The 26,788-nt window shown below is 48.1% G+C and overlaps 1 protein-coding gene across 3 annotated transcripts in view; it reads left to right on the top strand.

Moving 5' to 3' along the window:
• PRICKLE2 (prickle planar cell polarity protein 2) overlaps window positions 1–26,788 on the top strand; it is a 102,670-nt gene that overhangs the window by 41,310 nt on the left and 34,572 nt on the right. Inside the window, exon 1 of one of the 3 annotated variants that reach the window (XM_063164937.1) lies at window positions 3,682–3,820. The exons of 1 other annotated variant lie outside the window; for it this stretch is intronic. The gene's annotated coding sequence lies outside the window, so the exon portion shown is untranslated. Of the gene's footprint in view, window positions 1–3,681; window positions 3,821–18,750; window positions 19,236–26,788 lie in introns of those variants that run through there. One more of the 3 variants, XM_063164936.1, reaches the window with a different exon arrangement.

Below are 26,788 nucleotides of genomic sequence, written 5' to 3'. Positions count from 1 at the left end.
GTGTTTTTACAAGCATTTTTCAGCTGGCCTTACTGCCTTTTATCTCTGTGGGTCTCCCCTGAGTGACTGCCAGCAGGGGTTGCCTGCAGGGAGGAGCTGGCTCTCCTGTCCCTGCTCCGAGGCAGCCAGGGGATGTCTGTGGCCGTAGTTGAGGGTTATTTTGCTGCTTCTGGTCTTTTTCCTTTTTTTCCATCTTTCCCTCACCTTCCCTTCCCTCCTGGTAATTTCAGAGCCCGGTAATTTCAGTTCTGGGAAGCCCGCCTCCTTGATCAGCATGTGTAATTGCCACCAGCCCTAATGGGATGCACTCAGAACAACGTTTCTGTAATTTCCCTGCACTCCCACCTGCCCTTGCCCCTCTCCAGGAGTGATTGCCTCCACAGCTTTATAATCAACATCAAAACCACAGAAGAGAGGTTCCTGTGCCTGGAGCCACTGCAGAGCAGTGAGGCTGAAGCTTTCCCCACTCTCTCTACAGCCTGTGCCTCTCTAAATTAGTGGCACAACAGCGAGCACACAGCTGATAAAAGTCTCAGCCAGGCGTTTGTTCCTGTAATGACTGTCTTTTATGCATAGATAATTCTGATAGAGTTAGACTTCCCCAGCCCACTGTCATCAGGGTGGAGTGAGCTGACCTGTTAATCATAAGGGGAATTAATGGGAATTACAGCTGCTGGAGCCCCCCTCTCTGCAGAGCTTGGTTCAGGGTAGCATTGGAGGGGAATTCAGAAACGAGGCAGCCGTGTTGTCCTTAGAGCTGCAGATAAAGTGGCAGCAAGGCCATTCCCTGGGGAGAAGGGAGGTGTGGAGGAGATAAACTCCAGGAGCACAAACACCAGATTAACAGCCTAATTCTCAGGAGCATCAGCACACATGCATTTTCATTGCATCCACTTGGTAACTAACAAAGACTATTAATTCAGCGAGGAGAGAGACCAGGGCTGCCAGGATTTGCAACCTTTCTGGTGTCTGTATCCAAAGGACACCCAGGTGGGATGATCCTGCATTACCTCTCTTGATGGGACTTCTGTTGTGTAAGTTAATTTAGCACCATTGATGTGAACTGAAATTCAAAGGATTCCTGCTGATGTTTTACCCCATCTTAGGTCCTGACTATCTGCAAATATTAGCAAACAGCTACTACATAAACTCCACCAAGCATTTCTTCCAAGTTTTCCTTTTAGGATAACCTGCTTTTAAAATGCCATATATCCATGCAGCCTGCAGAGATTTAAAAATCTTTATCTCATCCATGCAGAAGACTCATAAAGCCATTAAATATGCTTTATATTGGTGTTTCTCAAAGGAAGGGCTGATTATCTGGTCTCAAATATCCAGAATGTGGTCCTTGTGTGCTTGAGTGTGAGTACTCAAGAGCTCTCTGATGAGTAGTCAGACAGGCTGCTCAGACAGACCACACTTAGGAATTTGTGAAGAATAACACAGCAGGTTGCATTGAAATGCTGTTGTCATTGTGCATTCCAAATGCATGTGCCAGGGTGTGGAAGAGAGGACAGCAATTAGTCCTGTTAATAATGAGTATGGTGCTGGGAAGGGAAAAATGATGATAGAATGAGTTGTTTCTTTTGTAACAGTAAAAGGAAGGTAAATGGCATTTGCTCAGTTCCATGAGTGCACTTCAGGAGTTTTTAAAGTCTGCTTATCAGTTTGGGTACTAATTGATAGGGAGGAGGGGCAGTTTTATGCAGAACTAGCAGCAGGTTTGTACTTTGGGAAGCATGATGAGGTACTCCTCTTCCAGGGCAGCTGAAGAGACATGCCCTGAATGAAGGTGGTGTCCTTGCCCAGCACAGGCACTTGCCCACCATGGGCACCCCTATGCTGTGCCAAGCAAGGAGCAGTTTCTCTGTGTGGATACAGCCTTTACCTAAAGTTTTACTGTGTGGAAGCCTATGAGGGTGTGAAAGCCCCCATGCAGAATACATGTTCAGGAAAGGGTGAGCACCTTTCCAAAAGAATAAATTTTGGGATCTTCAGGATGTCATTCAAGAATTTAAGACCGGGGAAAAAGTACATTACACTGATTTCTGATGGTGCTGTCTCTGGCTCAGCTGAGGCTGGCACTGGGTGGCACAAGGGTGGCTTTAACTGTGTGTTTGTTGTGGGGAAGCTCAGAAGGTCCCCGTTTGCTGTCCCATGTCTAGTGCTGAGGTGCTACTGCTCACCTACCACACAACCCAGGTTAAATGACACAGTGGGGAAAACTCAGACTTGCAGGGGAGGGTGGGGAGAATATATTTTGGGTAGTCTGTCAGTCAGCTTGACACTAATTGGTTGCAGTAAGTAATCGTTCTCCATGTAAATTAGGCTCCAATTTCCTCTGTAGTCTGTCTGTTTGCTGTGTGGGCTTCGGTCTCTAATTAGGCTCTCACGTGGCAAACCTGGTTTGTGAGCTGCTTTTGTTCCTGGAGAGCCAGGCTCAGCCCTCCCCGAGGCTGCCAGTGCTCTCCCAGCCCCGCTCCCCAGTGGAATGTTTCTTAGATTAACACTGCCAAGTTCTAAGTTCTTCTTTTAACATACATTTTGATTACTTCTATATTTAAAGCTTGCAGTGGTGGTGGGGTTAGAATGAAAAGAGGCTTATTGGACTTGCAATGGGAATACCCCTCTGAAATGCTTCCTCTGTGTTCCTGGAAGCCCTGCTCTCCCCTCCATGAATAGACCTCATTGAATCCCCAGCCTGTGCTAGGGCTGGGGCAGCTTGCCCACATCTGGATTTGCTCCCTGTCTGCTGGGACACCTGGAGTGCAGAGCACTGCTCCCCCCTCGCTTGGAGGAGCTGTGAGAGCACATTCAGAGGTCACCCAGATGCCAGCCCACGCTCTGGAGCTGCTCCAGGGTTGCACATCTGTAAGCGAGTGCAGCAATGTGCAGTTGCACGAGAGGCTTTTATCCCTGCCTGTCAGTTGTTTGCAAATAAATGCAGGTTTCCAGGTCGCTGCCTGTAGCCCTGTGCTTTCTGAGAGCAGAAACACAGAACCAGTGCAGCCAGAGTGTCAATCAGGGTCAAGCATCTAGGTGTGTGTATAGCAGAGAAAGATGTGTCTCTACAGTCAGTGTCTGTGCCAGGCTGAAAAATAAAAGGCAAACCATATGTTTTGGCCAGCCGGGCTGTTTGCCAGCAGCACTTTATGATTCAGTTACCTTTATGATTCAGTTGCCTTTGTGAAATTCACTATAACTTCAGGACCCATGTGCTGATGGTTTCTGCAGACCTTCTCTGTATGTGTTACAGTCCTGCCCCAGATGTGACAGGAGCACTGGTAGGCTTTCTTACAAACAGTGCTTTTATTGGCATCCTGCTATTTACCATACTGAGTTTTGATCTGGTGATACAGGCTGAGCGTTGCCAGCTTTCTTCAATACTCTCACATGGCTGTTAGTAAGTAAATAAGAAACTTTTTTTGTCAGAAAGAGGTGAAATAAATTTGAGCGTGGGGGTGTTTTTTTATTGCTTCTCTTGGTGTGATTTATACATTGGCAAGGTAACTTTGCTTTCATACCGCTAGTCAAAACTGGGAAGGATGTTGCCTCTGCAGAGAGCTACATTTGGGTGAAGGGACAGGATTGGATCGGGGTTTAGGGTTTTCACCAATAAGCTCAAGCTGCGGTGGGCGTCGCTCCGGCAGCCGGGGCAGCGCCGGGGCTCTGCCCTCCGCAGATGACCGCAGCTGCCGGCAGGGCACGGGCAGCCCCGGCTCCGGGGATGCTCCAGGGTCTGTCCTGCCGCTCCTTGCCTCTGTCCTCACCCCTTCCATGGGGCTGTTCCAGCCTGTGAATGAACGCCTGCTTAGCCGGGGTAAGTAATCGTGCCACGTTTACAGCGTCTGAAAGTATGAGAGGCTTGAATGCTCTACAAATGTTTGCGTTAGGAGATGGTTTTCTCTTTCAGCTCTGGTTCCTGCCTGCCTTTGTGAGCATCGAGCATCGGTTCCCTTTGCAGGCAGAGCCCAGGCACTGGAGCAGGGCTGTGCTCTATCCTCTGCTAATATTTGGCTGAATACCCAGACACAGTAAAACTTTTCCTTGATGCAGACACGACTTGTGTCGCCAGTCCCTGAGCTGCTCCTGCGTTTTCGCTCTCTTTAAAACCCATGAAGAGTAAAACCCCACGGGAGGCTGCAGCTTATCTTCAGCTCTGAGTTTCCAGACCTGCTGTGTGTCTTCTGAGCTGTTGCAAGGATATGTGTGGAATGACAGAATGCGGATTTTGGGTCTTTGGCAGCTGTGTTTAATGCAGGATAAAGGGGTTTTTTAACTTTGGGATGTTGGATTTCTTATGCCTTTGTTAATATGAATTCAGGAGAAAAACTCCAATTTTCTTTCAGGCAAAACAAAAGCTTCTTTTGAAGGAAACAAAGTGTTTTAAGTACTTAATCAACTTGCCGAATTCAATTGCTTTAGGATAATTTAGGAATTAAACAGAAGGAGGCTGTGCTAGTAACAAACTGCGGTTTTGGTTGGAAACAAGGATTCATTCCTGCTGGAGAAGGCAGAGGAAGCCGCAGCCTGTGGGCAGAGCTCCTGGGTCGGTTTGCTAGGCAGGGGGGTGGGGGTTTAACAGCATCCTCTATTTGCCTTTGTTTAGGCAGTGCAAATTATTTGTGTACTTTAGGATTCCTTCCCTCCTTCAGCAGATGTTTTGTCTGTGCAACTGGTGGAATAATTAGTGAGAGATGTGGCACTGGTGTGCAAACACCCATTGGGGGTGGGTAGAGAAATCCCAGAGTCCATCCTGGGAGCAGCTGGCTGAGGAGTAGAGTCAGCACAAGATGCCAGAAGCAAAATTCATATGGCCCAACATATTTGAATTTATTTCTGCAGAGGGTTTGTTCTCCCCACTGCCAAAAGCAGGTGGGGGCTGCTTCCTAGGGCAGAAGACCCTGCTGCTGCTGCTTATTGCAAATTTCTCTCAACATGTGAATCATTCACTTGGGATTTTTATGGTGGTGGCTGGGGATGATTAAATGTTCAGACTGTAGGAAATTACCAGGAGGTTTGAGTGTTTTCCTTAGTGGCTTTGGCCCCCGTGGAGGGGTGACATGGGAAGCTCTCCCTGTGTGGATCAGGCTGACTGTGGATTTTGAAGTCTCAGGTTGAGTGAGCATGTTTTAGCTCAGCTGCCATTTAAGTAATGGCAGCAACATGCTGCTTCCTCTAATGATCTTGATTTAAGTTATCGGTTATTTCCTAATTAGCTACTTCATCTACTTACACCTTAAATTACTCTATTTGCTCACCCAGAGAAGGGGGGAAAGTTCTTTTTTTTTCCTTTTTTGAAGGATGGCAGTGGAAATGTGCCGGCATGTGCGGTGTTCTGACTCCAGGAGATGCTGGTTGCTTCTTGTGGGCTGACTCTCCTGGCAGTATGAATTTGAAATGAGATTTAGATGTGCATTTATTCCTGGCATCTGTGTCATGCAGACAAACAAAATGAGTTGAAGTGGTCCTTTGAAAGCCCTGTTTGTGTGTATTAGCTGGACTGAGGCTGGGGTTGTGTTTCAGGATCAGTTCTGAAGGGGATAAAGCACCTTTTAATCACCAGTAGTCTTTACATTTCCCATGCATTAGCACATGGCACTGTGTTGGCTGCCCACTGTCTCCACACAGCACTTCAAAAGCAGCCTCTCCAGCTGGCACCAGTTCCTCACCAGTATTCCCCACACACCATCCTCTGCTGAGCTTTTTCCTGCATCTCAGAGACTCAAATGGAGTCTCTTTCTCTTTGGAGACTCCTTGTGATACATGTGGCAGCAGCCCATGCTTCAGTCTATTTGTTCCTGCTTCAGTACTGTTTATTACTTTAATGATATTCCCTTCGTTAGCCTTAGCTTCACACTCTCCCTGCTGCAGAACTCGCTGAAACACATATTGCGTAATGAGCCTGCTTCCATATTTAAATCACAGGGACAAGAGCTGGGACTCTCCCAGCTAAAATGGAACTAAATGCTTGCCCTTCAGTTACCTTGAAGCATCTGTGCAAAAAAATAATGTATTTGGGAGGAATTACCAAAAGTTCTGACATAGACAAGCTTTAGCCCTTTGATTCTTCTACATTTTTAGCCGTTTGGCATGAATTTGGGCTGTACGACTTTCCTGTCAGAGGAAACATTTCCCATGGCCTGTGTGAAAGGCAGAGCAAAACCACAGGGAGCAGCACAGATGTGTCTCCAGCACCAGCACTCACCCCAGCTGGGACCTGCTTGGATGGCAGTGCTGGAAATCCCACGTGTCACGTTTGGCAGCACACACAAACCCCCAGCCCCAGTGCTGCCAACTGGGCTGACTCTGGGCTCTCAGCGTTACTCTGTGGTCTTGGGTATCCCAGGGGAATTGCAGCTTTTGGGTTGGTTTGTGAAATAGCTGAGGGTTGGTGGGAAGGACTCAAATACAGGAATTCTAATGGTTCAGAAAACAATATCCTAATATTTCTATGTGATTCCTAAATGATTGTAATGATGTTGTGCAAGCAGGCATGGTGGATTTTGTGGTCAGATGTGCTCTGGACAGCATGGTCACTGCTATAGCAATGCCTCTGGGTGATCCATGCTCCCTTACATGTCTGTCCTGGATTGCTTGTGTAATCTTGGACAAATCATGGACACCCTCCAAGCCGCAGATGGGGGAGAACAGCAGAATTCCTGTTGCAGCTGTTCAGGAGTTGGTGTCAGAGCAGAGCCAGCCCCAGAGTGGTACCCAGGGATTCATTATCCACAGGATACCTGCAGTGGGCCCCCGCTGTCACAAGGACCTCCAAATGCAATGGAAAAAGACAATAAAACCAAATAAGCTAGACTCAAGAAGGAAATATATTGCAGGCTTGTCCCCTCTGCTTTTCTTCCTCTGATGATCCTGGGAGGAGGTAGCTGAGAGGAAATATTTGCTCTTAACAGGGTTCGATTTTTCTTTGCATTCCTTGGAAATCTGTGTTTGGATTTTGCCCTGTTGCTGTTGGTTTATGCAATGATGTTTCCAGCAGTTCAGTTGTGTGGTTATAGTTTCAACTCTTGGTATTTCATGCAAAGATAAAAAAGGAAGAAAGATGGTACTGAGTAATGAGGTGGCTATTTAATCACAGCAGGACTTGCAGGAAAATGTGCATTAAGTATTTATGGGACAGTATTCATTAACATTTTCACTCTGTTGGCACTGGGCAGTTCAAGAAAGCTGCTGAGAGAACTGGAGTCTGTGTTGCACAGCCACAGACCTGGAAGGGCTGCAGCAGAGGGAAGGATGAACGCTGCCTTTGTTTCCAGATGTGTCCGTCATAGCTGGCAGTGCATTTGGAGCTGCAGCAGTGAGCAGGATTTTGGTAGTTTCACTTACCCTTCTCAAAATGCTTGTGGTGAATATTTTAGGTTGGATTTTTCTGGCTGCCGTGTCTTATGAGAGTGCAAGTGGCTGACACCGAACCCCTGGATTGCAGGCAGGCAATTAGAGAGATAAGCCTAAGTGACTTCATGTGTCTCCTTTTTAGGTTGCTCTGAGTTGATGTAAAGGGCTGGGATTAGCAGAGATTGAGTTCTCAGAGGGCTGGAAACCAGCTGTGGCCAGGGGCCTCATCCAACACGAGCTGTAGGTACCGAGTTACAGAGTGAGTTTTCTGTGGGCATGAAATGATGCCAGGAAGATTAGAACTGATGATAAAATGCTATTAATGCTTGCTTCATTAGCAGCACAGAAGGTATCAAATTACTCTGGTGCTATAAACCAAAAGTGCTTCTTATATTTGTTAAGTGAAGCTATTTAAATGGTTGAAATACTTTCACTTGCTGGCCATTGCATCCTGAGATACAGGATCGCAGCAAAGTGTGTTAGATTTCCCACAGTGTTAGTAGAAGTATGAAGCAGTAGCAGCCTGAGGGTTTAAATTTTCCTTTGAGACAGCACAGGGTCTTGTGTTAGATTTTAGGATGCCTTGTTCTGGACCAGTACTGTGAGCCCAAGACTGGCCTCAGGCTCATGTCAAAAGCTGCAGTGGTTGCACAGGTCTGCCACATTTGGGATTAGGGGCTGAAGGTCCCTGATGCTTGCCCTGTCCAGCCACAGCAAGTGACATGCCCAGATCAGGCTATGCCCACAGGCACCTCCCCTGGTGGAGAGAAAGTTCCTTTTAGGATTTCTGTCATCAGGAGACAGCTTTGTCTTACTTTTAACAAGTGTAAAAGGGACATGCAGAGAGAGAATTACCTCCTTTACCTGAATGCTTGTTGGATAAAATAAATGTTAATCTTGACTAATTAGCAAATGGATTCAATGTGCATGTCTCTGTGATCCATTTATGTACTTGAAACCCCCATTGATTTCCACTGGAACCGTCCAGCAGAGCAGCAAGTGAAAGGTCTGACTGTAGCAGTGCTCTTGCCTTCCTGATACCTTTCCCCTGTCCTTTGTATGAGAAAGGAGATCCTGAGGACAGTCAGGACAGTGGTGTGGTGTGTGCCAGGTGTGCAGCACACAGCGCTCTCACTGGGCCTCAGCCTCTGCTTTGTCCTGTTTTTCACTCTGCATGAAGTGATGCCTTGTGGCACCCCACAGTGGCTTTGATTAATTTGCCTCTGACACTGCCTAACTGGTCATTCAGGGAACATTCAGCAAACCTCCTGGTTGCAGTTGCTCCTGAACCCTCCCACCCAGCCTTGGCTTTTTCCTTTCATGAGGGGTTAAATTTACTCAACATAAATATTTTCTGCTCTCCGAGCTTGTCCTTATTAGTTGTCTTCATACTCTCATTTTCTTAAGCACTGCAGGAAACAGTCCCTTGCTTGAAAAGCTTAAAACTCATACCTCCAAACATATTCACAGCAGATACTTTCTGAGTGTCTTAACACCCACTAAAAATCATTGGGAACTGAATCCTTAACTACTGCCAAAAAATGCAGATACCCTGAGGATCTGACTGCTTCCCCTGACCACCTCCATTAGACCAAGGGATAGCAGAGAGGAAGTGAGAAGAGCATTCCCTCCTGGAGCTTGAGCAGCAGAAATTACTCAGAATTAGTCTGGGTCTAAACCACAGCATATTTTTGCAATTTAGGTCCTCACATCAGCAGATTTGCAACCCTTGTGCTGACTGTGGATGTTGATCCAGACCCTAAAACTGGTGGAAGTTTTTTCTGTGCTTTATGCTCACTGCCAACTTTGTTGTGCTTCATGAGAATTTACCTTAAAGATGTGTCAGGGAAGGACATCAGACAAATACCCATCAGTGGAATATGGTTGTATATATCCACTGAAAATTGTATTTATCATGTTTTGCCATTTTGTGTAGAACAGCTTATCTCTGGGGCTTCAGGCACTTCAGAAAGTTGAGTATGGCAGGTTTGCTTCAACATAGAGGAAACAATGTTTTGGTCAAAGTCAGAGGCAAAATTATAGTTGACATCAAAACTAAACCCAATTTCATGTCCCTTCTGTCAGCACACGGTGCAGCTCACTCAGGTGGAGGTGGAGAGGCTGGAAAAGCACAAACGTGCTCTGCTCTGTGTCTTGTGTGGAATGCAAACGATCAAAGTCAGAACTCTTTTCACAGCAGAGACGTTCAGAGTGCAGCAAGTGTCAAAATCCGTGGCCATGGTTGGTGCTGGTGCGTGCAGCAGAGCTCAGGGAGGGCAGGGCAGCTGTTGGGCTGCAATTGCTGCTTATTACACTAATTACAATCGTCTCGCTGCTATCTGAGCTCCCCTTCTCCTCCCCCATCTGTCAGGTTGGCCATCCATGGTTGCTCATCCCTTTGAGATGAGTTTGAAGTGCTCATTGCCCCAGAGAGCCTGATAGTGCTCCCGCTCTGCTCCTCTGTACTGACACCAGGGAATGGTCACAGTTTGTACAGAGTAGGGGTTTGGGGGACTGAGCTGTTTGCCTTGAATTAAGGCCATGGAAAGGGGAGGTGTTGCCCTTACTCTGCAGCTCCACATTTCTGAAACTCACAGCTGAGTGAGCCACCCTGGTCTGGAGCATGCGAGCTTGTTTGGGATGGAGGGAGGAGAACTTTCTTCCTACTTTATTTTTTCTTTTTACCCTGTACCAGTGCAGCCAGCTAACTGCTGGTCAGAGCAGTCCCCTCCAGTCAGGGCATGCTACAGGAAGGTTCCCAGCTTTAACCCATCCACAGTTTCCAGAAATGGCTTCAACCCTCTCTGCAGGAGCCTGGCTAACCCTGCCTTGAGTCAGCTGCTGAGCTGACCCCAAACTGCTGTTGTTTTGTTGCAAGGAGACACTGTAAGTTAAACACTCAGCAGAAAGAAAGCCCCACTCCTTGGATGCCCACCTGTTTTTTATTTCCCTGGGGAGGGGTTATCCATGTCACAAGGTGCTGGCTTTGCAGAACAGCCCAAAGAAGCTCAGCTTCCAAAGAGGCTGCATGAGCCACAAAACAATGGGACTCACTCAGTCTCCAGCAGCAATGGCTGCTTCTAAAAGGCTGATGTACTTAGTCTGCTCGTGTTTAGGAAACATCTTTGCTTTGCCCTTTGAAGATAATGCTACATGTTTGACAGAGCTTGGTAGGAGAAAAAAGAGGAAGAAATGGCCTGTAGTTTGATCGTGTTTAATGAGCAGTGGCTGGTGGGAGCCATAGCATTCAATAATGCTGGTGTCACCTGTTATTTGCCAGCAGTTGGGTTTCTGCACCCCTCCTGGTGCTTGAGCTGTGGGCAGGATGCCCACATGGGCTCACATAAGCCCCACAGCTGAGGCTCAGGCTGTTGGAAGGCCAGCAGCAGCCTGGCAGGGTAATGTGGTCTCTCTGCAAGCCATGTCTCAGTGTGGCTGTGATGGAAACAACAGCATCTTAGAGCAGGATGGCTTTGAGCCTTCCTAGGACTGTTCCCAGGCGTGTGGGTCTGGTCTGGCACAGTGAGAAGGGATGCTCTTGTGGCACTGCCTGCATTGGGCCCATCCAGGGGACACTGTGGGACCCCGTGGAGGAGGGAGTCAGGGTAGGAATCAGAGATCACGTTTCTGGCCAGCCCTCTCCTGATACAGCCTTAATCCCTCCCTGCAGGTGCTGATCCCCCTGTTCCCAGAGCAGACTATAGAGTTGCATTTCCCTACAGATGATGATAAGATAAAAGCCTGGCTGTGTTGTACAAGAAGAGAAGAAGGTTCAGGGGATGACAGGCTGCTGCAGGAGGAAGGGATGCAGGTTTCCAGCTGCTGCTGAGGCTGCCTTTGATGAGGGCTGTGATTGATGCTGTGTTTGGAGCAGGCAGTGACGCGCTGACCTTTCCCTGACGGGCTGAGCAGCTCTAATGATCTTGATGGAGCTGGCGATTTGTGTATTGGGTTTGATGTACAAGGCTTGACACGGCATGGAGAGATGGGACTGGAGTATGACTGACAGCCCATTCCCATTAAGGATGGTGAGGCACAGCCTGTTCTCTAGTGATTCCTTTCAGTGAGAATGCTTTGACGAATTATATTGTAGCAGGGAAGTTTTGCTGTTAAATACCGTCCTTTTAATACCTTCAAAGCAGTTAAAAACAGATGAGAATGAAGTGACTTGCAGGCCAGAAGGCTTATCACTAAAAAGGCTGTCCAAATTACACACTTAATTAATATTTAGTGAATTATTTTTACTCTGACTTTAATGTTGAGTCCTGAGGCAGATAAAACAATGCAGTGGCTTGCATCCGGGATTCTCTTTTTCTGTAATTCAGCTGTATAAAATTTCAAACCGTGGACTTCTTGCAGGCAACATTAAAACCTTTTAATTTCCATGAGTTGAGCTGTGTATAAATCGCACCCTGGTTGGCACATCTCGTGGGTGCTTGTGGCAAGAGTAATGAATTTCATGGTTTGTTATGAGCTACTAAAACCAACAGAAACACAGAAAGCCTGTTGTAATCTCAGCGTATCATTCAAGGAAGCAATTTATTCCTAAGTATGAACAAATGTCAAGCCACGATAACAAGTTGTTATTACTAATTAAAAAAAAGGGAAGAATAGCAAACATCTCCTATCATGTGTGTGCACTTGCCAGGCTGTCTGGAGGATACTGGAGCTCTATCCAGCTTCAGCCAGTGGGACAGCCAGGCTGGGAACCTTGCCATTGCCTAAGACAGGATGACCCTCTGTGCATTCCAGGAAGGGCACTGGTCCATGATCCTAAGAGGGCTGGGGCTGAGAAACCACCCAGGCTTAAATACAGATGCCACTTTTCAGAATTTTATAGTTTTCTGTGTTTTGGAGGGTTATTTTATAATCAAGGTTGGCTTGATTGTAGAAGTCTTGTGGAATTCGGGGTGTGCTGAAACAGCACATGCTAGTCCATCTGCTGGCACTAGCTGGTTTTGTATCATCCAGGGCCACTTCTTGTTCTCAGGTGTGAAATAAAAACCCATTTGGACACCTTTCTTCCCACTGCTCTGTTGGGAGGTGAGGAGCCAGGTGCATTCCTGACCATGTCTGATCTCCCTGTGCTTGCAGATACACTGGGAAATTCAAGACTTGAAGACATTGCAAGCCCCTTCTTGTTCATGACCCAGCATGCATGATTCCCTCTCTGACATCATATGAGAGAACTGGCTGGATCCAAAAACATGCTGAATTTGCCACCTCCCTGTGCATTTAACACAGTTTGGGTGCAAGCAGCAAAGAGGTCTTTTCTCTTAGTTGGTTCTGTGTCTCCTGGGTGGGAGTAGAAGTATGACCATCTCAGACCTGTGCTGGTGTCAGGACAGAGGTTTGTGCAGCCCTGCAGGACCTGACTGGGAGCAGGGGCTCATGTGGTGCCAGCCAAAGTGAGGGAAGCACTGAAATCCTGCTGGCAGCCAGGGGAGGTGTGCACAATGTGGTTTAAGGAGGTAAAAACCAGGCTTGTGTCACTTGGGCTGGCTCAAGGTTGGCCTCTGAGCACGGAGATGGTCAATTCAATTCCCCTGGTCCTGGGGAATGCACAGCTTTGGTGGTGGGGCCAGGCTGTGCATGACTAGTGCAGAGGAGAGCTCAGTGACTTAAGGCAAGAAATCCTCAGTACATAACCACTGACCCGAAACACCCTGTTAGACAGGTTTGAAGCCAAAAAATAAAATAAAAATCATCTGATGTGACAGCGACCCTGACAGTGTCAGGCAGCGAGAAGGGCGGCAGCGAGGGAGTCCTGAGCTGCTGCCAAGGCACATGTCAGTGCAGGCTTGCAGGGTGAGTTGGTTATCCTGAAAATACATCTTCTATTTTGTGTAAATGGAAAATTAATTTGTTGCTGATCAAAGGTTTAGATCTTTGGACAACATACCACCAGATAAGCTGAAGATTTATGCATTTCTTTTGTAATGTATTTTCAGTGAACACTTTATTGTTTGTGGAAAGGCCCCAAGAAAAAGATATGATTACAAAAATAGCTGTGTTGAGTTTATTTAGCTTAAATTACGATAGACTGCTTTAATGAGGCTTTTGTAGACATCATTAAAGGACAATTAAAGTCTTGAGATGAGAAGCCTATCAGGCTAGCAAAGGGGAGAAAACCACGGGTGCATCTGGATTGTTCACATTCAGTTACAAATTTGATTTCAACATATAAAAGTAAAAAACATATTAGTGCCGAGTGGAAGCTGGAGGCTATGAAAGCCTTATTGTGTTAAGCTCTCTAAAGCTTCTTACATTAAGGTGATTAAAAAAAAAAAAAGAGAGAAGAAGAGATAGTGATTGATGAAACCCTGTTGTTGGTGTGCTCTGTGTGTCACACCGGGGTGTGCAGTGCTGGGGTAGGGACAGTCAGGGGGTGAGGATCCTTTTGGGGTGCCCTGCCAAGGGGGGGATTGGGGTACCAGGCAGTGATGCTCAGGAGCATCAGCACGGTGTGCTGATCATCCCTGCATTTGTGTGGTTCAGTGCTGCCAGAGGACATGGGCAGCACAGCGTGAGCTCATGGCCACACCTCACTGTCCAGCTCTGGCTGTGCACCAGAGGGTACCAGCCAGGGCCAGGCCTGTCTCTCTGGGTGAGTGGGTAGGAAACACAGAAAATTGCCTCCAGAATCAGCTGCCGTGTGTAGGGGCTGTACCTCCCCTTCTGCATCAGCTACTGCTGGGCTCCATGGTGTTTTAAAAACTGAATTCCTCCTTGCAGACTGACAGCACAGATCCTTACCCGTGGCTCTGCCAAAATGAGTGGAAGGCAGCAGTGGTGACAGCCGGAGGACTGGCTCTGTTGTGGTTGGTCTCAGGCAGCAGCCACAGGAAGGTACAAATGGCAACCCTGAGGAGAAGTGGAGGAGGCCAAGTTTGGGGATTAATGATCTCTGTCTGATGCTGGTCTCTCTGTCTATCCCATTTTTATTTGAGATAAGGCATCCCTGCTTCTAGCATTGAGAGCTGTGAGGAGGAAGTGTTTGCTGCCTTGCTCAAAAAGAATAAAGAAAAAACAAAGCTCATCCGCATTTGAAGTCCTGACCTGTATTTCATGACTCAGATTCTCCAAGGAGCTTTTCCCATACCTTGGGCACATGCTTGTGTGTCTCCTGAAGAGCCAGGTATATTTGGCTGGGCAGAGCGGGGCTGTACCCTGCCCCATAGGGTCATTTCCCTTCCCTGTCACTAACAGCTTTTTGCAGTCATCTTGCTTTTCCCATTCAGTGTTTGCAAAGCTGTGCTCCCTCCAGCCTGTTGTTCAGCTGCTTGTCACTGCCTTGTGCCCAGGGACCACACTGGGCTCATCCTGTGCTGGCACTGGGCTGGGAGCACTGGCTCTGCCAGTGGGGATTGCTCTGCAAATTACAGGCTGAGTGTGGGAACAGTGCAGGAAAAAACCACTGTAGTGTCCAATTCTGCATTTCTGTGGTCAGAAAGAGCGATGGGAAAGTAATCTATTACTGTGCCTGTGGCTGTGAGCCTGGATGGGCTCGATGGTGCTGGGGACCTGCAACCCCCCTGCTCCAGGACAGGCTGGTGGGGTGTGACACAGAAGGGACAGACTGTGTCCCTGTGGGCAGCATTTTAGGGTGGCGGAGTCTGAAGACTTTTGTAGCAGTGCTGTGCAGTGCCCTGGTATGCTGCAGCAGAGGATGTTCACTAAATAATTCAGAAAGGCCACTTGATCTGACATTCATCAGGTTAGTAGCCCAGTGACCTTGGGGACACCAATCTGCTGTTGCTGCTGCGTGTGGCTCTGCTGTGCAGCCCATTGTCATCAGGAGAGTCAACATTGTCACGTGGAACTCTATTGACTGACAGACAATCAATACATCCAGGTGATAAAACACAGCATTTATGAAACATGGGCTCTGCAATGATTTGTTAAATTAGCCATGGGTCTGAGTTTGTGCAAATGGCAGAAAGTTTAGAGTTGACTGGGTTTGGCTCTTTGTCATTAAAGCTAGCAGCAAAGGGAAGAAAGATGGTGCTACATTTACAGGCAGAGCTGTCTGTCTCACACCTCTGCATTGAAGCAGGGCTTCCTGCTCTTGATCTTTCTTTATTTTAGTAGCTTTTTACTTCTGGTCGTTTCCTTCATTGCTGGCAGTTGTCAGCATCTATCCTTGTAATGGTGCAAGTCCTTCACCTAACCTTTGATAATGTGCCCCACCAGCTCAGTATTCTCCTTTCTGCCTAATGAAACACCCATTTCACCTGCATAATGTGCAGAATCCGTCAAGAAATCTTGTGTGCCTTCTGGAGTTATTCCAGCACATGACCTTTTCACAAGCCCCACAGTGGGTAACGGTAATATGGAGCAATTGCCAGCAAACCGGCAGCTTTCAAAGCAGGAAGGCTCATTTCCATTTCCCTGAGACAGTTGTGTGTCCAAACGTTACACAGCTTCTGATCTGATTTCCTGTCTCAGAAGAGGCTGTTCGTTGGATTTTGTGGATATTTAGATTTGCAAGTATTGGAACAAGAGATCTGTCAGGAGCGATGACAATCAGAGACGCTGTTTGGAGACACAAAGCTCTTCTGCTCACAGCTAGCCCTGCAGCTCAAGTGTTACAGACATTGGTCTTTTACTGATCTTTTACTTCAGTTTGTGATTCTCACACCCATTTTATCTTTGTGGATGAACTTAGACTGAAAGGTTTTCAGTTTCTGGTATGATCCCTTTGTGCAGATGATCAGTTGACCAAGAAAGCCAAGCAGAACTCACCTTTAGGGGGGTTGGTTGTATGGGGATGACACTGCCACGTGCCCTGGGGTGGGATCACGTCAGGCTGGTGCAGGGTGATTGAAGCTGCTGTAGATGGTGGCACAGAGGGTGTTGTACAAGAAGTGTGGGGTTGGACACTCATGCCTTGCCAACCTTTCCCCTGAGGGTGAGGCTGGCTGATGGAGACCCTTGGAGCGTGAAAAGACTTTACTCCAAACTGTTTGCAGCTAAAGGGCCTTTCCTCCTGGAAAGTTAATGCTGATAAATTCAGACATTTTTACTCGTTTTGGGTGAAAATGAGTGTCCACAGGATGTGCCCTATGGAACAGGACGTGTTCCTTGTGTTGTTTGTAGCCCTGAGTCACTGCTGCGTGCTTTGAGGGATATGTTTCCAAGGAACACACGTAATTTCTGCTCGACAGCATTTCTGCTCAACGTTATCATTTTATAAGCAGGCTTCTTTGTTTGCTTCTGCCCATTTCAGTTTTGTCTCATTCCCTTTGTGTTGTAATTAACATGTTCTGAGTGTAAGAGGAAAAGTAAATCATCTTGGGGCCATGGCACATTAATCACAGAGAGACAAGATTGACAGCCTGCCTGCAGTGCTGATTCAGGCTGGAAGGGGCAAAATGGGCCAGTTTAGGGAGCTGAAAGATCAGGGAAGATTTTTCCTACAAGTTCTATTGCTCTTTGTAGTTGGAGGAGTTGAAGGAGACCATCCTCAGCACTTCAGCCATCTCTAGCAGAAGCCCCTGCTCTGTGAAAGGAAGGTCTGATCTGGATGGATGCTCTAAGAGTCAGTGCTCAACTCTTGAACTTGCTGCTCAAACTTAATATAAATGAAAAAAAAAAAAAAAAAAAAAAAGAGAGTTCAGATCACTGCACATTCTTGGTTTGTCCCACTTGGCTGAGTAGTAACTTGGGGAGGCTCTTAGAGCTGGGCTGGTTTGTCCCAGCTGCAGATCTCATCCTTGAGATTTTGAGTGTAATTCCATGTAATTAAACCTAATTTATGAGCCTTAATAATAACAATTTAAGGCATTTGAGGCTGCAGAAAGACTCACAGCTGTAGTTTCTGCATCCTTCTGTGTTCTGTAAACATAGCTAATATTGCCAAAATCAAGGACTCTGAAATCTGGAGTCAGACATCAAAAGTCAGGAGCATGCAGGAGAATGTTAAGGAAACTTCCCACTCTGACCATTCATGAGACTCTCTAGCAGTGACACTCCCAAGGCCAGAGACTTTGATTTCTGGGACTCAAGTCCCTTCATGGCAGCAGCTCCAGTGATCCAAGAGCCCCTCTTGGCTTCCCCACTCACAGCCAGACCAGGTTTCCTCACCGTTAGTCCCAGGTTTCCCATAGCAGTCTCAAGTGTCCTGTTCCATAAAGCCATTTATTCCCAGAGCAGCAACACAAATGTAGCCCAAGCTGGTGCCTCTGAGAATCCTCCAAGAAAGGAACTCATGGGCTTTTATCCTCTCCCAGTGTAGCCTTTCCCCCTAGTGATTTTCCTGTCCATCCACCGCACTAGCATCAGTGGTCTTCAACTCCTTTGTTATCCAGAAGGTCGGCAATTCCCAGTTCTGCAATGTCTCACAGTGTTCATTTACCTGGCTGGCATCCCCCATCTTCATGTCCTTTGTTATCCCAAAGGTTGGCAGTTCATGGCCTCCTGTCTTGGGGTCCCACCCAGAGGTTAAAGTGCATTTCAATCTCCATCTCAATCTGCAGTTTGGAGCCCAGCTACCTGGACCAGGTGTATTCCTCAACGAGAAACGCTGCGTGTTTGGAAAGTTTTATTTGCTTTCTGTGGGGTTTTTTTGAGTCCACAGAAACGAGTTTTTGGAATTTCACACACTTTTTTGCAAATGCTAAAAACTGAGAAGTACGCTGTCCTCCAGATGACTCGAATTATTCATCTGTGACCACCAAATTCCCAAACAACGGAATTGAAGAGCAGCAGAAGGGATTTGGCAGCGTAGCTCCTTCTCTGCGTTTTCTATTCCAAGGGGAAGGAAGCACAGGGGGAAGAGGCTTAGCATCCCCGTTGAGGTGGTGAATTCCTGAGGCTCTCAGTACTCACCTGAGACACACATAAAAAGGTGTGAATCGTTCATCTGTCCTGGCCGTGTGGGAGAAAATGTATTAAAATATGCAGTGACCAAAATGCCACGCTAATAACTTGTATTCCCCAGAATATTTAGCCCTGCTGGTCACAAACATGCTACGTTTGATTCCAGTAGGGAATCAAACTAGTGTAGAAGATAATTGAGAGGGCATTAAAAGCCAGGAAAAACGACGCGTTGCTCGGAGCCAGCGGATCATTGCGTTAATAGCCCGCGTACCTAAGAAGCGGTACCTGAAGTTTGACAGCAAGTTGAGGTTCGATCAGCATCAAATAAGAAGGGAAGGATAATTAATGTCTTCACACCATTCAATTTAGGCAGCTGGTACGCAGCCAACTCTCAGAAACACGCAAGCGAGCGGGGAGGACTTTTTCCCCCCCTCTCCCATTGCCCAAACAGCCTAGAGGATGTATCGATTTGGGAGAGCGGGCTGATTTCCGTGTAAATAAAGGGGCGGGTGGCCGGGCCGTGGCGGTCCGGGCGGGATGCGGTGACTTTGGCTTGCTGACATCATTGCTCATTAACATGCAGGAGAGGAGAGCAATGCAACAGCAGAGCCCCGCGCCGCTCCCGCGCCGCCAATTATTCTCCATGGGCTGCATCGCTCCTCGTTAATGCCTGCGCCCGGCGAGCAAATTGGACATCCTCTCGCCACCTCCGAGGGTCACTCGGAGAAAGGCAGGCTGCAGGGGGGAGCTGCTGGAGCCGCTCGCATTGGGAGCAGAGAGGGAGGGACCCTCCGGAGCCGGATTTCTAAGCCAGGCAATTGAGGCGAGAGCTGCAGACGCGGGGCAGGAAAGGCACGGCTTGGCAGGGCAGCTTTCCTGCGGGAACGTGCCTGCTCGGAAAGGCTTCCACAGAGCCCCGGAGCCGGAGCGAGGGATGCTGTGTGGCACTGCGGCGCTCCGGCTGGTCCTGCGAGCAGCCCGCGGGCACCGGGCACAGCTAGGGCAGCCGGGCAGCTCATAGAGCCTTCCCTCCTGCGCTGCCATCCCAGCGGGAACAGGTAAGGAGCTGCCTTCGGCCAGCCGCTTCACATTTGCCGTGGGTTTTTAGAAGGGATAGAAAGTAGAGGAGGAGGAATGAGGAGCATTCCATGGATGCACGCAGCGCTAACTTTGCTCGGTTAGCTGCGAGGGGCTGCGCTGTTTTTCCAGCCTTTGCTGTGCTCTGTGTTTATGGATGTATAAGGTTAATTGTTAATTGCATTTCTGCAGCTGCAGGACGTCTGGGAGAAATGCTGATGCTATTGTAATGGAGTTCTCGTTTTAAAAATAATCAGGAGGGCTCAGCTGGCTGTAATAGGAGTTTAAAAATCTTCATTTCTCGGTGTTAATTGTATTGCTGTGGTGAATGCAGCCCCTAGAAGCCTGGATTCTCTGCACATTTTCTGAGCAGACTGCGTGGAGGCTGGGGCTGTGAATGAGGACGCTGCCGTTCAGATGTTTATTTTGGTGGTTTTGCCTTCCTGAGAATAGGAAGTTTTAAAGTAATAATCTTTTTAAGCCCTTGTTGTTCATGCCAGAATGGCAAACTATAAACCAACCTAGAACTGCAACCTGGGGGTTATGTTTTTCAGTGCAATCTTTTCAAGTCCAATTTCCTTTTTTTCTTGTCCCTTGAAGGAACATTTTAAGCAGATGTGACACAGACATGACCTGTGACCGTGGAAAGATTTTAATCCAGTTATTCTTTGTTTTCTAGTCATGATTCCTTGGCGGTGCTAAACAGTGATTGAATCTCTTTGAGCAGTTGAGGATTAGCGCTGGACAGAATAATGCCAAAATAATTATTTGCACCAGATGCAGTGTCATCCTTTCAGTTTTAGCTCTCTTATCTTGTAACTTATCTGACTTATTTTCATTCGGCGATTATTTCGCCTGCTGTGGGAGCACTTACATGTCTCGCATCACTGCATTGTGTTTATAAGGGTGCCGGCTTGAGCCTGTGATAAAGATTTGTAAAGTAAAACTGTCTGCAGCTAACAAGATTATATTTTGCTTCCCATTTTAATCTCCTCCCGTTGTGTGTTTTTCGCCAGCCAGACTCGGCTTAACAGAATGACCCAGCCTTGCACATTTGCTGCTGGCAGCCTGGCTGGGCTCAGCCAGCCCAGCCTCGGATCAGGCTGCCAGTGTTTGCTTTCACATGCGGGTCAGTATTGCCTGCCTCGGGGGACGCCGTCTGAGCCTCAACTTCTGTAATAAATTACCATTTTCAGCCTAGCTCATCCTGCTTCTGAGCGTTTTGCCCATCAGCCAGGATTTTTTCCTTTAGGATGTATGGCCTGTGAGATGCTTGGATTGCAGTGTGTTTACTGCTTCCCGTGGTTTCTGCTTGTCATGCTGCAAATACAAGTGAAGGCCCTTAAAATAGTGTGCACAGCCCTGGGGCAGGTCGCTGGGAACTCACTTAGCTTAGCTAGTCTGGAGTGATTGGCTTGGAATGGGATGGGGGAAAGAGAGGGGCAGGAAGATAAATACTGCCTGTGGAGAGCCCAGAGTTATTAAAACTTGAGAAAACAGTGAAGATCTGCATGCTGAACAGAGATGGATTTCTCAGTGGACAGCTCGGTTTGGATCCAGGGTGCTAGAACCCCAGGCTTGGAATTTTCATCTTCAGTTTATAACAATGCAGAAAGGACCTCCTGTGATACAGCTCTGCATCCTGTTAGGCTGAAAAGCCACCCAGTGCTATCATTAAAATCTGACAGGATAGCCCTCAGGGTAGGGCAGGGCTTTGTCACACAGACCCACCCTGGCTCTTGGATGGGGAGCCCAGAGGGAGAGTTCCTCAGGGCCCTGCTGTGCCTGCTCCTCCACTGTGTCCCCTCTCCCGTCCCCATCAGCCAGAGGCCCATTGGTCTCTGGGGTCCATGGGGTTGGGGTTGTCCTGCCGTGGGGGACACCAAACCCTCCTGGGTGCCCACAGCCCTGCATCTGCCCATCCTGTACCTACTGCCTTTTATAGTCACGAGCTTGGCTTCAGCATTGTTTGCCCACCAGCTTCAGGGTTATTACTGCTGCTGCTGTTGAGCCTGTTCTTCTCTTCAGCTTGTAAACTAGCGGTTTGCATTTCTTCTCCATGACTGGGGAAAAATATGTGGTTATTATTATTTCTGTATGCTGAGAGCTGGACCTTTACGGGGAAAAAAACCAGCCCTAATATAAATATGCTGAGAGTAGCGGTAAGCCTGTGAGCTGGCAGACTGCCTCGATCTTCTTGGATGTGAGGGAGCAGCCTGTTGGATGCCTTTTCTCCTGGTAGCATGGCTGGGCAACAGGCTGGGGCTCACTGCAGCTTCTTTTGCCTCTTCTCTCTCTGCCCTTTGCTTGATCTGCAGCTCACATGGGTGTAGCAATTTGCCCACTTCCATCTAACCTCTATTATGAAAAGAAATTATTGAATCTTTTGCAAAATATCCTGAGAGATCCAAGTTGAGGGTTCTTCTAAGAGCTGCTGAGTTATTAATATCCTTTAATTTAACCATCTCATCTTTATGCATCAGAATTTTCACAGTTTGTGTCAGGGGTTGTGGCTCATGGGAGCAGCCTGGCACTGTGGCTCAGGTCAAGAGGGTGTTTCAACACCCAGCTGCTCTTACCCAGCTCACAGGGAGAAACTGGAGCCCAAGCAGGGACCTGTGTTCACTGCAGAGCACTGGGGTGCACCTGGGCTCTCCAAATTGGCCTGTGATGCACCCCAGATCTCCCACTGGGGTTCAGCCACTGGCTGGAAAGATTGGTCATGTTTTCATTCTCATCCTGGGGTGTTGCTGAAAAGTCTGGCCACAGCTTTGGTCTGTGGTTTGATTCCTTGTTTGCTTAAGAGGGCACCAGACAGGTCAGATGAGGAATCTGGGGGGTTTGTGCATTGTTGTGTTGTGTTTTGTTCTGATTTCCTGGTCTGCCTCTGGTTGTTCTCTGCTGTGTGGTGCCTCAGACCACAGCAGGACTGGGAGCAGCCCCAGGCTGTGCCTCAGGGAAGCAGTGGTTTGGGAACAGGGCAGTGGGAACCCACAGGCAGGTGTTCTACCTGCTTGGGAAAGTGAGGGTCCTGATTCATGATGGAAGCAGAACAAATGGAAAATCCTCAAAGGCTGCTTTTGCTCATATTTGGCTGCAACTGGCAGTACTGGGGATAGTTCTTTTTTTATTCTTAGTTTTCTTAATTAAGCAAGAATAGCTTTTGCATTGGTAAAGGATGAGTTTTAAAATTAAAATTAGTCTCCAGCCTGAGGCCAAACATGGACAAATCAGCTAGAGAAGAGAATTTTTCCAGGAGCAGAAATGAGCTTTGTCATAAAAGCTTCAATGGCATCCTGGATACCTTCACAACTGCTGCTGTGGGCACTGCAAGGGTCAGGGGGAAACTACAAATAAGTCAATACTGTAAAGAAAGTTGTCTCGCCTTGAGCAAATTGAGGAGGGAGACAAGAACATGGATGGGGAAAATGGAGAAGAGTTTGATTTGCAACTCCTCCATCCCACTAATCTCTCATGCAGATGAGTGGCTACATGTGCTTTTCCTGTGGCCTTTGGGATCTGGGGCACTTGTATCTGTAGGATGCAACCAGTTTGGTTGCTGGATTATTTCTCTCTTCCTTGATTTCCTGGCATTACTGTTCTGCCAGCTCTGTTGCTACCACCTGATGTTGATCTGTCAAGCCAGCTGTTCCCACAACATGTTGTGTCAAGTGAATGTTGGCATCCCTTGACTGTCCTTGCAGGCCACCAAGGGCACCTTGTCCTCAGACTTTGAATTCCTGCTATTATTGGTAGCCACGTCTAATTCACCTCCTTCTCCTCCTGCACCACAGTGGGCAGGTAAAAGCTTTTGCAAAGCTTCCCTTTCAACCCGGGTAACACAGAATCTATGCAGTTCATTCCCACTGAGAAGTTGGGGTTTTTTCAGCTGCAGTGACTGGAAGAGCTGGGAAGTTACAGAAATGTTTTACCTGGGGAGATGCCACTGTCACTGAGATCCTTGGGCCCTGAGGCCATGGGCAGCAGCTGGATGGGGGCTGCTGGGACCATTTGGTTCAAAACACAGTGTTAGAGAAGCTGGAGAAAGAGGCAGAGCTTCAGCCTGAACTGTCTGTTTTAAGCACAAAAGCTTGGGGCTCCTCTGATGGTTAGGAAGTCCATGGGGAAGCCACAGCTGGGTGCTGCTTGTGGTTGCTCCATGCCTCAGTTTCCCCATGCTGGAGGAGAACTGCTGGGCTCTCCCTATGGCAGTGAAGGACTGTTGATTTTTCCATTTAGGTAAATATTTGCCCTGCTTGTGGGATCTGGAAAAACGTGTCTGTATGGCTGGAGTTCACTTGGGATGGGAAGATGCCTCATTAACTCTCAGAGATAACAGGCAGGGATATTAAGACGCTCTCTTTAAGAGACTCAGGGGTCATAGGAGCTGCCCCAAATCCTGAGCCTTCTCTCCCTTTTCCAAGAGGTCTTGGGGTTTTGTGATTTACTGACTGATGACCCAGAAGCCTTATTGCAGTCAGAATGATGGCAGGATGCTGGAAGGAGATCAGGCTGCCACGTGTGCCTTAAGCCAAGTGAGAAGGGAATTGTCCGTCTGCATTTACACCCCCCATCTGAGCAGAGCAGACAATTGCTTTTTGAGGGATTCCAAATCTTGCATGCTAATGTGTGCACAAATGCATGCAAATCCTGTATTAGGGAGCACAGCAGAGGCCTCCATGGCCGTGCAGGGCCGTGGCATTCCGGCTGCTCGCTTTGTCTGGAGAGGGAGCTGCTCCCTGACACAGCCCATTTATTCCCATCCCAGAAGAAACAAGTGAGAAGCAGAGATAAGCACCCGCTGGTGGGTGATAAGGGCTGTTTACCGAGTTCCTTCTTTGTCCAAGAGGTATTTTAACATTTCTGCCACAATTTTAAACTCTGCCTTCGTTCCTGCTGTTGCTGGGAGGCGTTGGGCTCTGCCCTTTCTCAGAATATTTGTGGATCTCAGCCTTTGAGAGGCTTTGCCTTGGTGCTCCTTGCCCACCCACTGAACAGGAAGAGAAAGAAGAGCCCTGTGGCCAGGAGCTTTTCTTGCAGGCAGGGGTGTGCTGCCTTCAGCATCCTAGGGAGTCCCATCCCAAAAGCCAGACACACAGGCTGTTCCCTGGGATAGGCCAGCTCACCTGGCTCCTCTGCTGGAGCTACACACTCTTGGCAAGGACCCCCTTTGCCATGGTGACAGGCTGCCCTCCACCTCTCTTCCCTGACTTTTCAGCTCTGCTCATGCTTTCCCAAATTGGAGTCTGCTGGTTTTTCACAGCAGGGAGACCTCATCTCTCTTCAGAAAGCTGGGATCACACTCACAGCTCTCTCCAGAGCCTCTTGCACTGCACTAGTGTTTTCAGCATGGTTTAGCTTTTTGTTGGTGCCATTGCTGGGATGAAAGGGCTGCTGGAGGCTCCAGAGATGGCAGAGGCTGTGCTTTGCTAACAGGGTTGTACAACAAGGGACTGCCTCGTCCCAGAGACCTCACAGGTCAGTTGGCTTTGTGTCAAGATCCACGTAGGTGGACCAAAGCTGGGAGTGTACTTCAGCTTCCCAAGCAAGAGGTACTTTGAAGCCATGTTCTCTGCTTGGTGTGTTTCCTTAAGATTCCCCTTGTGTTCTGTTTTCATCTATATAGAGAAAAGGCCTGGTGTGGGGTGGTGGATCTATTTACACCTTCCTCCTGCACCAGTGTGTGGGTAGGGATATGTCTGGAAGTGGGCTTAGAGCCTCCTCTGAGGAAAGGACTTGCCCACTGTGCCAGGAGCACCATGTAAAAAGCAGCCAATGCAAAATAAAACACATCCATCTTGTAACTTCACTGGCCTTGAGGAGAAGAAATTTTTCAGTCTGTTTCTGAGACGTTGCTGCTTTGTACCATGTGAAGTCAATTCAAGGCAGGCTCCTTTCCAGCTAAATCTGACACCAGGAAATGTTCTTTTTCTCCCCATTTGCTAACCGCCGCCGTGGCCCCAGCACAGGACAGCTCTGTGTGCAGCGCTGTGCAGAGCAGCCCTGCCGATGCTCCCCAGCCCGAGCCTCCTGCAGCAGCCTGCCTGCTGCCGGCTCCGCTCGCCTTTCCTCCCTGCCCACAAGCTTAAAAGCTCCTTTATTCACCCTCTGTGCTCAAAGCCAGTCATGCTGTCAGCCATCCTTGCTCCGTTGTTTCCTCCCCAGTGCTGGTGATATCTCTGATTCTTCCCTGAGACAAGCTCGCAGACCTGGGATGGGAGCAAGATGGAAAGGCTCATGAATGAAGACGGGATTTCCAGACAGTGATTGGTGCTAATTTATTCTTGCTAAATAAAACCTGGCTGCCTGCACTCTGCTCAAGTTGTGCAAGGCTGCACAGGCAGCAGAGGTTGTTGTTGCTGAGGCTTTGGTGGTGGTGAGGCTTGGCCAGAGCCAAGCTAATGGGTTTCCCTTTGGAGGAGGTGCCACCGCAAGGCTGCAGCTCCTTGTCCAGGGTAAGGTGTGTGACACACGGATGTGTGAGCATCTGCAGGCTGTGCTGCACTTCCTAAGGAGCTGCTGCTGGCAGGAGCAGCCAGGCAGGCTGCCAGCCATGGCCCTGCTCCCCTCCAACAGCCACCAGCTCCCTCTGTGGCACCCACATTGTCAGTGTGGTCACTGCAGGCACAGGCGAGCGCTGACACGTGCGTTGTCTTGCCTTGTGCTGCTCTGCTCTGAGTGCAGCAGGGGAAAATATTTTTTTCAATTTCATCTCACATTTGAAATGTACATTCTGATATTAAATTTTTGCCATGGGGAATTATTTTTAATTATAGTGAGCTGGAAGATGATAAAATAAAGTTGAGTAAGTGAGACCTATGTGAAGAAGTCATGGAAACCTGATCATAGAAGTGGAAAGACACTCCTAGGACACTGGGTATTGTTCCCATGAAACAGCATATCCTAATGTAAAGAAAATTGTAATTAAAGCTGTTAATCATCTGCTTTTAATGAGGAGGAAAAAGCTGACTATCTCAGAGACAAGGTCTTGAATTTTGTACAGTTTGCCCAGGGAGGTAGCAGAAACCCCATGCCTGGAGATGGTCAAGTTTTAATGGTGCAAAGTCCTGGCTTGGGACATCACTGCTGAGTAGATAGGCAACCTGTGTTGTTTTCATCCTTTGCTTTTCTGACTAGGGCAGCCACTCACCAGCCGTACTCGCTTGCCTGGGATGGGGCAGGAGGAACGGGGGGTAAACCAGCCTCCTGACCCAGTCCTCAGGCTCCTGGCTGTGTGTGGTGTGAGCTGGGGGATGGGAGTGATCTCTGGGGTCTGACTGATCATACATCTCACCTATTCAGTTTTTGACACTGTTATTACAAGTCCTGATTTATTTAATTTATTAAAAGCCAAGGCATCTGATGCTCTCCTGCCATGTCCCATCTCCTGAGGGGGATGTATCTAGAGTGGGAAGGAGGAGCAAGCCTGTGCTCTGGATTTTCCCCCATCATAATGCTCATGCTCCCACTGGGCTGTTGGGTTTGTTCCCCTTTGAAGCACATGATCAATATCCCAAAAGTCAAAATTTGGTGA

The sequence above is a fragment of the Melospiza melodia genome, chromosome 10 (genome assembly GCF_035770615.1).
Source record: "Melospiza melodia melodia isolate bMelMel2 chromosome 10, bMelMel2.pri, whole genome shotgun sequence".
Taxonomy (NCBI): domain Eukaryota; kingdom Metazoa; phylum Chordata; class Aves; order Passeriformes; family Passerellidae; genus Melospiza; species Melospiza melodia.
The sequence above is the reverse complement of the archived record's forward strand: the minus strand, read 5'-3'. Positions and strand labels throughout refer to the sequence as shown.